The sequence below is a fragment of the Aethalodelphis obliquidens genome, unplaced genomic scaffold (assembly GCF_003676395.1).
Source record: "Aethalodelphis obliquidens isolate GAN/ISIS:26980383/991018 unplaced genomic scaffold, ASM367639v1 scaffold54, whole genome shotgun sequence".
Taxonomy (NCBI): Eukaryota; Metazoa; Chordata; class Mammalia; order Artiodactyla; family Delphinidae; genus Aethalodelphis; species Aethalodelphis obliquidens.
In genome coordinates, this window is record NW_020837998.1 from 14,160,270 (window position 1) to 14,174,331 (window position 14,062).

Sequence of the window (14,062 nt, forward strand, 5' to 3'; positions counted from 1 at the left end):
ACAGCTACTATGGAGAACAGTATGGCAGTTCCTTAAAAAACTAAAAATAGAGTTACCATATGATCCAGCAATCCCACTCCTGTCCAAAAATGACAAAAACTCTAATTCGAAAAGATACATGCACCCCAATGTTCATAGCAGCACTATTTACAATAGCCAAGACATGGAAGTAACATAAATGTCCATCAACAGTGAATGGATAAAGAAGATGTGGGATATATACACAGTGGAATACTACTCAGTCAAAAAAAGGATGAAATAATGCCACTTGCAGCAACATGGATGGACCTAGAGATTATCATATTAAGTGAAGTAAGACAGAGAAAGACAAATATATGATATCACTTATATGTGGAGTCTAAAAAAATGATACAAATGAACTCATTTACAAAACAGAAACAGATTCACAGACATAGAAAACAAACTTATGGCTACCAAAGGGGAAAGGAGAGGAGAGGGATAAATTAGGAGTTTGGGATTAACAGATACACACTACTATATATAAAATAGGTAAGCAACAAGATCCTACTGTATAGCACAGGGAGCTATTGATATATTCAATACCTTGTAATAACCTATAATGGCAAAGAATCTGAAAAAGAATATATATATATTATATAAATAATATATATAACTGAATCACTTTGCTGTACACCAGAAACTAACACAACATTGTAAAACAACTATACTTCAGTAAAAAAAAAGACCTGATTACAATGCAATTGACAAAGAAACTTGGTTACTGCTGTGACATACAACATTTTAAGATAATAACTAGAGTTATGAATGATAATATTTTACCAGGACATACCAGATTTTTAGGAATTCCATATAATTTCTAGAATATCTATATCAATAACATTTACCCATACGGTATAACTTAGGAGGCTTATCACTCATTTGACAATGCTTCTTATGTAATTTAACATACCAAATAAGCCTAATTATTTTACTTTTTTTTTTTTTTGCTGTACGCGGGCCTCTCACTGCTGCGGCCCCTCCCGCTGCGGAGCACAGGCTCCGGATGCGCAGGCCCAGCGGCCATGGCTCACGGGCCCAGCCGCCCCGCGGCATGCGGGATCCCCCCGGACCGGGGCACGAACCCGCATCCCCTGCATCGGCAGGCGGACTCCCAACCACTGTGCCAGCAGGGAAGCCCCTAATTATTTTAATATCTCTTTCTGAGATGTCTCAGGGGACCTCTGAAGTATCCCAAACCTGGCTAGAGGTCAAAAGAACTTCAATTAGAATATGATCTTTGGGAAGTTTGTCAAAAATATCAAAAAGTTATTTATTTATTTATTTTATTTATTTTATTTTTGGCTGCGTTGGGTCTTCATTGCTGCACGCGGGCTTTCTCTAGTTTTGGCAAGCAGGGGCTACTCTTCGTTGCACTGTGTGGGCTTCTCATTGTGGTGGCTTCTGTTGTTGCAGAGCACGGGCTCTAGGCACGTGGGCTCAGTAGTTGTGGCTCGCAGGCTCTAGAGCACAGGCTCAGTAGTTTCGGCACACAGGCTTATTTGCTCTATAACACATGGGATCTTCCTGGACCAGGGCTTGAACCCATGTCCCCTGCATTGACAGGAGGATCCTTAACCACTGTGACACCAAGGAAGTCCCTCAAAAAGGTTTTAAAACATTTGGACAAGTAGGATCATCGGGCACTGTGAAATAATACTTATTCACCTAATCAAGTGACAATAAAAGATTTCAAAGGTAAATACAGAAAGTACAACAGATTATTTAAAAGGTAAAGTAACTTACAATCTGTTATCAAAAGCAGCTCAATATTTCAAGAAAATTTTGTTCTCTTAACAGAGAGAAAAACCAAATTTGGATTTTGCACTACCTTACCTTTAATATTAAAATTCAATTACTCAGTTAAATTTATTCTAATCCTAGTCAGTCCTGACCATAGAGACTTCCTTTCTAAAGGTTCTTTTTTCTCTTTTTTACAAACATCTTACAACTTTCTATTTCCATATTAATTTGTCCCTTATTTTCTTTCCCATTTAGAAATAACCAGCTTTAGGACAAAAACTTTTATCTTAACAGAATGCATTTCTATTTCTTATCCTTTTGTTTTTCTTGCATATGAAAATGTTTTCCTTATTAATTTTTAGTAGTTTTAGTTGCGTATATTAATTAGAATTCTCAACCCTTAAAAACCTTAATTTATATGAAAACTAAGAAGTAAGCAATTATGAACTTTTACATTAGCAACCTGTAGATTGGCAAACTTATAAACACTATTTATAATTTCTAAAAAACATGTGTTTTCTTATAGAAAATGTCTAAGTGGGGCACCAAACATATTTATTAATAGTCCTAAATATCTTTATTTTCTTTGTAAAAGGAAGCCTATGTTCAGTAATTAATGTTCCAATATTGTATTTTATTTGGAAATGACCTCTACAGTTAATAAACTTCCATCATTTAACTTAATGTAGCAAAACTCAAGTTTCAAGTTACCAAAATCTGGAGAGACTATTTTTAACTAGATATTCCTAAAGCATAATTATTCCTAAAGAGTTTACCTAAAAGCTCTTATCTCATTTACATTTAATTTACTTATAAAAATTTTCATCATACCAAGTTATTCTTCTTGCTGACAAATTTTGCAACAGATATATTATTTGACTTCCAGTAAACCTAGGTACAATAAAAGTATTATACTTAATGTCAATGAATCTAAAGAAATGTCTATATTAATGAAACCAACAAGCTTAAACTAATTTTAATATCAGATATTAATTTAATACTGAATATTTTCCAGATCACATGAACCTCAAATTCATTTAGGTTAATTTCTTTTATATTTCTGATAATTTATATAAGTACTTAATTTCTTTTAAGTCAATTAAATAGAACTCATTTACAAATTAACTTTGGTAATATCATCCACAGGTAGAGACATATATTTTTAATATACACACATAGACATACATACATCCAGAGATCTTACAGTTTTATTTTTAAAACTTAGTCATGAATTGAGTATTCCAATATAAAACTCACTAGTTTATAAATAACAGTTATAGTAAGTTAAGTTTACTCGCTTGAGTTTTTCTCCTTTTTTTTCTCAGTCTCAGGAATTAGAGATGGTCTTGATAAGGTAAGTGTTCCTGAGAGCCCTATAACATTTATATCTCAAGGCACAGGGAGAGAAAAGCAAGTTCTTCTAGGAGGACTTGTTCCCTCAGGGTCAAAATTCTGAAAAGATATTTTACCAAGTCAGCTTTCTCTAACTTAACTGCGTACGCAATAAAAGAGCCTCATTTCGGCCATTTTCAGGGTGAGATTTCCATTAATTTCCAATTAAGTAAGTACTTGTAAATATAAGTTTTGTATGTATATTAGCCTGGATGGGGGGTTAGTTGAAGGCTGGCTTTTTGACACACCTTGTTTAGGAAAGACATTAGGCCAACCTCCCACATAATCACCCAGTCCAGACAACTCAGTGTCTTTCAACTGAGTAAATCCTAGCGTCTTTCAACCAGGCTCGCCCAGTATCTTTTAACTGGGGGACACCGTTTTTCCCAGTGTCTTTCAACAGGACTCCCACAGTGTCTTTCAACTGGGGGGGCCAGGTACCTGTTATACACTGCCAAATAAAACTCAATTTGGATCATGAACCAATAATCAGGAGATCCAAGAACCAGGAGAGGCTTACTCAAATTTGTCTGAACTCACTGAAAAGGTGGATGGGCACAAGGGGTCCTGCTGGTATCAAGGTTCCAGATCCTTGTAGAGTTCAAGCTAAGGAGAGAAGTCTGCTCTGGGTCTCTTCATGGTTGCCAAAACTGTCAACTGAACTAAAAACGCACTATGTGAAAGCTGTGAGTTTCAGTTTTATTTGGGGACTTACTGAGAACTATAGCCTGGAAGACAGCCTTTCAGATAGCTCTGAGGAACTGCTCTGAAGAGGTAAGAGAGGAAGTCAGCATATGTGTGATTTTGGCAAAGAGGTTATGTGCAGCCAAGCACACTCTCGGTAGAAGGTTGCTACTTGAGGAACATATATCTTAGTTAATGGTTATCATGCTTTTCTAAGTAGGGGAAGATTAAAGAATCCAGGTTCATAAAAAATTTCTCCTGAAAATATCTAGCTATGTGAAGACCTGTTCTGCTAGTTTTCCCACAGTACAGAGTGCCTCATTCGTGATCTCTATCCTGAACTCCTTTTAGGGTGTGTGCTAATGACTGCAGTGGCTAATGGCTCAATCCCTGTACAGCCAGATGGCCATTGACATTTTTTATTTGACAAAGTGTATTTGAAGTCAAGCACACATCTTGGTAGAAGGTTACTGCTATTTGAGAGGAAAAGATATCTTAGTTAATGGCTTTTGTGCTTTTCTAAGTATGGGAAGATGCAAGAAACTGGGTTCATAAAATTTTTTCCTGGAAGTATCAAACTATCTGAGGGCCAGTTTTGTCAGTTTTCCCGGGGCACAAAGTGCCTCATCCTGATCTTTGTCCTGAATTCATTTCAGGGTGTACTGTAGGTCAGCGACTGCAGTGGCTTAATAACTTGATTCTTGTAGAACTGGATAGTGGGCAACATTCTTTATTTTATGATGCCCTCCCTTTTGGTCTTAATTTTGACCAAGGTTTGGGAAGCATTTCATGACCATTTTGTCCAATGGTGCTAGGAATGCTCATTCCTAGGTCAGCAAGATTTCATTGATAGGCCACTCAATGTGCTACTATTGAACTAGGCTCTGTTAACAGTAGCCAAAAGTCTCTGGACCACCTGTCTTACTAGACAGCTGTGGTCCAGGAAAAGATTCCTTCTTGTTGCTTCTTCACATATGTAGAGTTACACATTACAATCATTGATCTTACAGAACTATATTTAGTCAATTGTTTCAAGTAGCCTAGTCATCATTATTATTTTTTTAACATCTTTATTGGAGTATAATTGCTTTACAATGGTGTGTTAGTTTCTGCTTTATAACAAAGTTAATCAGCTATACATATACATATGTTCCCATATCTCTAACCTCTTGTGTCTCCCTCCCTCCCACCCTCCCTATCCCACCCCTCTAGGTGGTCACAAAGCACCGAGCTGATCTCCCTGTGCTATGCGGCTGCTTCCCACTAGCTATCTATTTTAAGTTTGTCATACATTTGGTAATGCAAGAAACATTAGTCTTGTAAAATAGGCAGAATACAAGTAATATAGCCAGTAACATTAATAAGGTAATAAGTAAGTATTTAAGTTAATTTCCACTGGGTGTGGCCCAGTAGCTCTCCAGCTCATATGACCAGTCTGTTCTGTACTATCTTTAAGGGAAATGATACATTGGCATATATGTTGTACATAAAGTTCAGCAAAGATGTCTACACATACAAGGTGAGTGGTGGATCATTGTGACCCCTTACAGGATTGATAAAGGAATGTTACCTTCTAAGGAGCTACATGGCTGGCGCCAGAAGTAGAAAAATTGATCTTTATGATTGAGCAGGTATTTCTGCCATTGGGGAGGTCTGGTTAATGCATAAAGCAGATACATGCTAGAGGGGAGGAAGGAGGCCAAAGGGCAGAGAAAAGGTTTTATGTGTAAATTTTTCTTGTCTTAACTTAAAATGTGAATTTTTATTTCGTCACCTGGGAACCTCGCTTGCCCGCCCAAGACCCTCTGGCTCCCTTCAGTCCAGCTGGGCACTAGGAGTAGGAGGCCCAAGGCCAAACCAGGCTACAGGCCAGGGAAGGAATGGCCCTGTAACCTCCCTGGGTACCCCCTCTGTGTGTCTTCTTGGGCTGGCCCCCCAGGGAGTCATGCTTCTCATGCCCAGTGCTCCCCAACCCCAGGGAAGCCCAGAGAGCAGTGGGCCTCTTGTGAGCTGTGGTGATCGGTTTTTCTCTATGCAGAGCCCCTTGCCTGGGACACGGTGAGTGCTCAATATATGTTTATTTTCAGTTGAGTGTTGATTCAACTTTTATGGCTTGTGATTAATCCTTTTTCTTCTGTTATAGAAGCTCCCATTGTTGACTATCCAACTGTCACAACACCATATTGGAAGTTTAAAAGTTCTGAAAACATCTTGGATCTTTTGTCTGCTTGAGTATTTATAAACTCATATTATTATCCTTTTTTTTTGCATTTTTTTCCTTGTAGCAAAGCCTTAAAATATTCTACATCTTCCTTGAAACTTTCTCTCATTCCTCAGTTCACACTGATTTGTCCTCTCCTAAATCTTTTTAGGCAAATAATCAGACTGTACAGTTCTTACTTGGTGGTTCTCAAATTATTCACATGTGGTAGTTTTGATTTTTGTTTGATGGTTAGGCTGTATCTTTTTTTTTTTTTTACATCTTTATTGGAGTATAATTGTTTTACAATGGTGTGTTAGTTTCTGCTTTCTAACGAAGTTAATCAGCTATACATATACATATGTTCCCATATCTCTTCCCTCTTGCGTCTCCCTCCCTCCCACCCTCCCTATCCCACCCCTCCAGGCGGTCACAAAGCACCGAGCTGATCTCCCTGTGCTATGCGGCTGCTTCCCACTAGCTATCTACCTTACGTTTGGTAGTGTATATATCTTTTATCCTTAAGCAAATATGAGGGTCTTCAAAAGTGCCTATGGGGTGGGGATGGGAGAGTGACTGCAAATGGGCATGGAAGATCTTTTAGAGATAAATGTCCTAAACTTAGATTATGGTGATGGTTTGTACAACTCTGTAAATTTACTAAAAGCCATTGAATTGTAGACTTAAAATGGGTGAACTTTATGAATATAAATTATACCTCAAAGAAATACTTTAAATGCCTATGGAGTAATAAGTAAAGAATAGTGGAGATATGATATATTTTGTGGGAAGACTAAAAGGAAAGGTAGGTCATAATGATAAAAATACAACAGCCTGAGGAATTGACAAACTCTCTCCTTGACCAAACTTTAGGCAGGCTCTTCTAAGCCCCCTTTACAATTAGGCCTTGTTCTGGGACCCTGTCCTGTGATCGTGTCCTTGGCATGCCTAGCCCAGTTTTAGCAAGGCTCCTGTGAAGTCATCCCCCACCCTTGATATCTGATCACCTTGGCCTGCCTCTAGCAAAAATTCTGTTGTCAATTTAGCAAGAATCTCCCTCCCCTTGATGTCTCCTCTTAGTAATTTTTCCATCTGCTGACTCTCTCACTCTGTTCTTTGGCTATAAATCCCCACTTGTCCTTGTTGTATTCATAATTGAGTCCAGTTCTGTACTGAAGTCTCTTTTCCCCTATTGTAAAAAATCTGTCTTTACTGCTTTTGTCTGGTGTCTGGCTCTGTTTCTCTTTGACAGAAGGCATTCTCAGAAGGCATTCTCTTCTAGTAGTATATATCAGTCTGGCCTGCTGGCAGGAGGGCAATTTTTTTAAAGACCACCTAAAAATGCCTACTCATTCATTCACGAAATACATATTGAGGGCCTACTTGTTTCCAGGCACTGTGCTAGATGCTGAGGAAACAGATGTGAGCAAAAATCATCTACAAGGTCTCTGTCTTCATGGAGCTCATAATCTAGTAGGGGAGCCAAATAGCATGCAGATATCTATACAAGAGTGCACTTGCCAGTGAGGACAAGTACCAGGAAGAAGGGGTCCATGATGCTATGAGGGCCTATAAAATAGGGAGATTTGACTAGTCAAGGTGGTCAGGAATGTTGCTCTGAGAACGGATTATTGAGCTGAGAGATAACAGAAGAATAGAGACTAATTAGGTTGGAGCTGGGGGTTGGGGAGAAGGCTTAAGGCTATGTGTTCAGAGAGAGCATGGTGAGTAAAAGGGACTGAAAGAATGCCAGTATGGCTGGAGGTAAGAGGCAGCGGGAGAGCAGTGTGGCCAAATTTCCATTTACCTATCCATCCATTGTTCATTCATTCAAAAAATACCTATTGAGCACTGATCATGTGCTAAGTCTCATGTGAAGTGTGACTGTTAACCCCAAAATGGAACCATTTATTTTCCACAAATAAATCATGACCCCCATAGGGGCCTGTGTCAGGAGTGAACACCTTTGGGGTTAGGGTAACGAGTGGGAATAGAGTCTCAGAAGAAAAGAAAGTCATATTTACTGAGCACAGGTTGTGTCAGTTCTGTGGGATCCTGGGAAGCTCATTAACCCCAAGAGGATTCCTGAAGCTGGTTGTGATCTCATTACCCAGACACTCTCAGAGGCATCCCACTGCCTATCAATAGAAGGACATACTGCTTACCCTGGCTGTCACTTCCCTCCATCTCCTAAGGTCTTGGAATAACATTGTTGTCAGAAAGTTGTGAGTAAAATACAAATGTTATATATGTATACAGCTTCATTTGAGATGAAATTTAGGAGTTAAAATTCTAGAAAATAAGACATGTTGCATATTAACCACAATAAATAAGATCTTGAAATAAGTGGAAAGAGATAAAAGATAACATTTGTATGCCATTATCACTTGAAATAATATTATTATTCTTATGCCAAAGTATTCTCACCCCTGCCCCAACCAACACATTATCCAGGCTGGAGATTCTGACATTATTTGTAGAGTCCTGAGCTGGCATTCAATGCTCCCCACTCCATGGATCCAAACTACATTTCTAGTCCTCTCTTCCAAGCCATCTGTGCTCTTGGAAAACTACACCATTGTCTGTTCCCTCAAGAGACTCCTGCATTCTCCACACCCCTTTAACATGCTAGAGTTCAATTTTCACAGGGTTTGGCTCTCACACACACATGATGTCATTGCATCCTCAGATCATCCCCATGAGGGAGCATAGTTACTCTCATTTCAGAGAAGAATAAACCAAGTCTCAAGGAAGGGGGAGGACCAGCCTTATTTTGGTAAAAAAGCAGGTTGCTGGAAATTAGAGAGGAGTGGAGAAAATGCAGTTGTTTTTAGATTAAATGGCAAAATGAATATAATCGTTAGTTTATACTCATGTTACATGTTTATTATGAAGTCTCATTAGTGGCAGTGACAGGAATTTGCCCCTCCCCTTCTAGCTCTATGTCTAGATTCCTTGCCCCTACTCTTATCTATTTTGTGGAGGAAGAGTATCAAGCAGGGCGAAAAGGAGGGGTGCCAACCCTGGGGAGAGGAGTCTGGTTAAGGCAAGCCACCTTTCCCCATGCGGGGTCCCTTGCCTGGCACACAGTAGGTGCTCAATATATGTTTATTTCCAGTTGACATTTGGCTTTATTGTTTATGGGCTGTGATGATGCACTTTCCTTCTGTTCTAGAAGGTCTCACTGCTGACTAGATCAAGGACAAATAGTTCCCAAACTGTTACAGCATTATCTTCAAATTTACAGAAGTGTATGTGAGCTGGATAGGAAAATTTGCTACATATAATGTTGGTTCTTCCACTTGTTCCCAATTCAGTATTTCTCAGTTGATGTTAGTTTACTTTTTTTGGTTAGAAAAACAATTTTATTCTCCGCAGAATATACTGAAAATGTTTTACCTCTTCTTTGAAACCACTTTTTACTTCTCCAGCCACCCTGATTTCTTATCTCTTGGTTCTTTTTGAGCAGATTTTAAATCCCCCTTGGTTGGTCTCTTATAGTTTCAGATGTACTCATCTTGTTCATTCAGTGTTACCACTAAACAAATACTATGGCTTCCACAAAAGCTGATTGAGTAATACAAGAAGAAGAGCAGACATGTGATGTCTCTTATGGGGAGAATTGTTAAACAAAACCAGGGGACAGAGAATGGCAACTTTATACATTGTTTCCAGTAGTACATATAAGTCTGCCTTTTGAGGGGAGCAAATTATTTGAAATCTCTTATTAGTTATCTATGGCTGCATAACTACTTACCCCCAAATGCAGCAGCTTAAAACAACAAACATTTATTATTTCACATATTTCTGAGGGTCAGGAATCTGGGAGTGGCTAAGTTGGCTCCAGGTCTCTCATGAGGTTGCAGTCAAGATGTCAGCCAGGGGGTGCTTCCCTGGTGGTGCAGTGGTTAAGAATCCACCTGCTAATGCAGGGGACATGGGTTCGAGCCCTGGTCTGGGAAGATCCCACATGCCACGGAGCAACTGAGCCCATATTCCACAACTACTGAGCCTGCGCTCTAGAGCCTGCGAGCCACAACTACTGAGCACGTGTGCCACAACTGCTGAAGCCTGCACACCTAGAGCCCATGCTCCGCAACAAGGGAAACCACTGTAATGAGAAGCCCATGCACTGCAAGGAAGAGTAGCCCCCACTCGCTGCAACTAGAGAAAGCCCACACGCAGCAATGAAGACCCAACGCAGCCAAAAATAAATAAATTTATATTAAAAAAAGAATATACCTATAAAAAAAGATGTCAGCCAGGACTGCAGGCATTTGAAGGTTTGACTGGAGTTGAAGTAGCCACTTCCAAGATGGGCTCATGGGGCTTGCAAGATGTCTCAGTTCCTCACCATGTAGATCTCTTCATAGGGTTGGTTGAGAGTCCTTACGACACAATTACTGACCTCCTCCAGAGTGAATTAACCTAGAGAGATCAAACAGGAAGCTGTGAGACCTGTGACCTAGACACACACCCTCGCTTATGTCATATTCTTTCAGTTGGAAGTGAGTCCAACCCACACTTAAGGAGAGGGGAAGCTGCTGCTGTCACCATCGTGTTGTTTCCTTACAGCAGAAGCAACAACAAAACCCTGAAAAACTTGCTTCTGGTATTCATAGAGCATGGTGGGAGGTGGGAACAGGGATATCAGAGAACAATCAGATGACAAAACAGATGTAAAGAGAAGAAGCTTTAATGGTGGTGGCCCTGGATTGGGAAAGACTGTGTGGGACCTGGGCTGCCCATCCAATACTCCTCAGTATTTACTCTCTCCTGTCTGTCTAGGCTTGTGTCTCTGTTTTGATAGGTAAAGACACCAGGCCAAAATATGCTTCCCAGAGAGCATGGAAGAATACAACATGCATCTCTGATAGTAACCTAGGAAATCCAAAAACTGAAAGGAAACCACGAATTGATTTGAAAAGAATGTGACGGTCTTTCTTTCAACCCAGGTTCTATCAAACCAATTCATTGCACCACACAGAAATGGTATTGAATTTACCACATCATGTACAAAGTAGAATTTATTTTCCTTTTGGCTGTTAAATTTCCAAAGGCTCTCCATGGCATGATTGAGCTGTTTGTTTTATTCTAAATTTAATTTCTTTTCAGAAAGGAGGTTGCAGGGAGAGAGGGAACTTACATTTAATGAGTAACTACCATATGCCAGACATTTTATATATATTTTTGTATTTAATTCTCACCACCACTCTGAAAATAAAATACTATTACTATCTCCATTTTACAGATGAAGAAATGGATATTTAGAAAAGTTAAGTAGTTCTTTCAAGATCATTCTACAAGTGAATGAAATAAGCAGGACTCAAATCCAGGCTTTGTTTAACTCCCAAGCCTGTGGTGTTTATTAGGGTGCTTCTTTTTCAGATGGTGAGCTTTCAAGCTTCAGCGTCATGTTGACTTTAATTGACTAAGTAGTAGAGTTATTTTTTCATTCAATGACAATGAATGTAAATACCTTCATGGTACATAAATAGTATTTATTATTATGAAGTGTCATTAGCATTAACGCCCTAAACTCCAAGGCTCTAACTGCTTGGTTACAGAAAATTCGATGTTCTATAGATCAGTGCCTTTCAAACTTAAATATGCATTCAGATCACCTGGAGGAATCTGCTGAAAATGCAGACTCTAATCCAATAGATCCAGAGTGGAGCCTAAGATTCTACTTTTCTTTCTTTTATAAATTTATTTATTTAATTTATTGGCTGTGTTGGGTCTGTTGCTGCGCACGCATTTTCTCTAGTTGCGGTGAGCGGGAGCTACTCCTCCTTGCGGTGCACGGGCTTCTCATTGCAGTGGCTTCTCTTGCTGTGGAGCACAGGCTCTAGGCACGTGGGCTTCAGTAGTTGTGGCGCACGGGCTTAGCAGCACGTGATATCTTTCCGGACCGGGAATCGAACCTGTGTCCCCTGCATTGGCAGGCAGATTCTTAACCACTGTGCCACCAAGGAAGTCCCAGATTCTGCTTTTCTAACAATCTCTTAGGTGGTGCTGTTGCTGTTTGATCTCAGATCATACTTTGAGTAGCAGGACTATGGAGTACTCTGCCATAACTATTTTTGGAATCCCCAGGGGTGCTTCTAGCTAACCAGGAATTTGTAGTCACAGATCAAGGATGTCTAGCTGAGTTACAACTCTCAAGCTTCTGGCTGTAGTTATTTTAGAGAGGTTCTCCTCTACACCAGAACTCTGCTTATGGTACCATTTCTATCTCCTTATATGAGTGGATTTGGAAATCTGCTATGCCAGATATTACTGGATCTGCATGCTATTGTAGTCCCTTGATGTTAACCGTAAATGCTGGCTGATGAACAATAGCAGCCAAGAAGAGGGTGAATCAGACAGGCAAACACTACAGTCTTCTCTGCTGCTTGAGAGGGAAGAGAGTGAGGGATCCCTGGACCATGGTTAGCATGGTTCATTCTGTAGGACAAACATATACCTGTGGTGTAGATGAAATATCTGCATCAAATCACAGCTTGATGGCACAGGCCATGGAAAGTATCCAGCTCAGTCCCCTTGCTCTGATTCCATGCTTTTCAGGCAAATAAGTGATCACTGAAGATGGTAGTCAAAAACCATCATCTCTGCTAATGGTTCTCCCAGGGTTGGCAAGTGTTTAACAAGCATGCATTCTAGTCATTCATTCAGATAAACAATCTGTCAAAGACTACTAACACTAATTAGTAACTTACATGAACCAAATACTGGCTAAGATTCTAGAGATATAGTATCTCTACTCTCAAGAAAATTTCAGTATGGAGGGAGACACAGACAAGTAACCTACAGTACATAGTGATGGGTGTTAGGGTTATTATCAGAGCCCATAGCAGAGCCATCTAACGCAAATTTTGGATGGATGGGGAGGAGGCAGGGCAGTGGTGTGCTGGTTAATGTTTAACGATCAGTTCTCTGAAAAAAATAAAAGCCCTGATTTGTTAGTGTTTGGTGATTTTCATGGTGGAAATGCTCCCATCATGACCAGTTTCAAGCTACCAAATTGATGTCACTGAACATAGAGTTGTGCATAATAGGCTCTTGAAAGTCAGGATAAGTTAATTCTAGCACACCATTGGGGTAGAGAAGGCTTCCCAAAGTGAATTATGTCTAAGAAGAGATTTGAAGGAAAGCTAAAGTTAGTCCATCAAATGTGGAGGACAGACAAAGGGATTCCAATTAGAAGAAACAGCAATACAAATAACTCAGCATGGTCATAGGAAACATGTTGCTTTGGCAATAAGTGTTGATAGTCTGAATTAAAGTGTAGGAGGGAATAGTGTTAAATTTCCCAGTAGGCAGACTAAGCATATATTGATATTTAGGGCACCAGAAGGGTGGAGGAACCAAGGAAAAGAAAAAATTAGTTCTGATGAAATTATTAAGTGTATAATCAATAAATTTGGAAGAAATGTCAAAGAAAAATTATTATAACACTTGTTAAAATGGTACGGAAGACTTCATTCAAGATTATTGCAACAGGGGAGAGACTATTGCAGCAAGGGAGAGAGACTGAACTCAACTCCAAATACCACAATGACAGCTGGGGATTTATAGTCTATGAGAAGAGTGAGGGGGTCAGTGTATAGAAATTACTAAGAGGAGACATCAAGCGTAGGGATATTCTTGCCAAACTGTCTTAACAGGATTCTTTGCTAAAGGTAGGCCAAGGTTGAGTCTTAGTCAAGAAGAGGGCTCAGCGAAGCCTAATTAAAGTTTGGTCAAGGAGGGAGTCTTTGGCAGAAGCTATTTTAATTTTAACATACATGTGAGTTTAGTACTATTGAATTAGAGCAGAAATGAGAGTACCACAATATTTTTAATTCATAGGGCTTCTGGTTCTGGGGATGGGGAAAAGATACTTGGAAAGAGTCAAAAGATATTAATGCTGTAGAAATAGTATTATTTCGTGGCTGATTAGGGATAGAGGAGAAGAATAAATCAAGAATTACTCTGGGGCTTCCCTGGTGGCGCAGTGGTTGAGAGTCCGCCTGCCGATGCAGG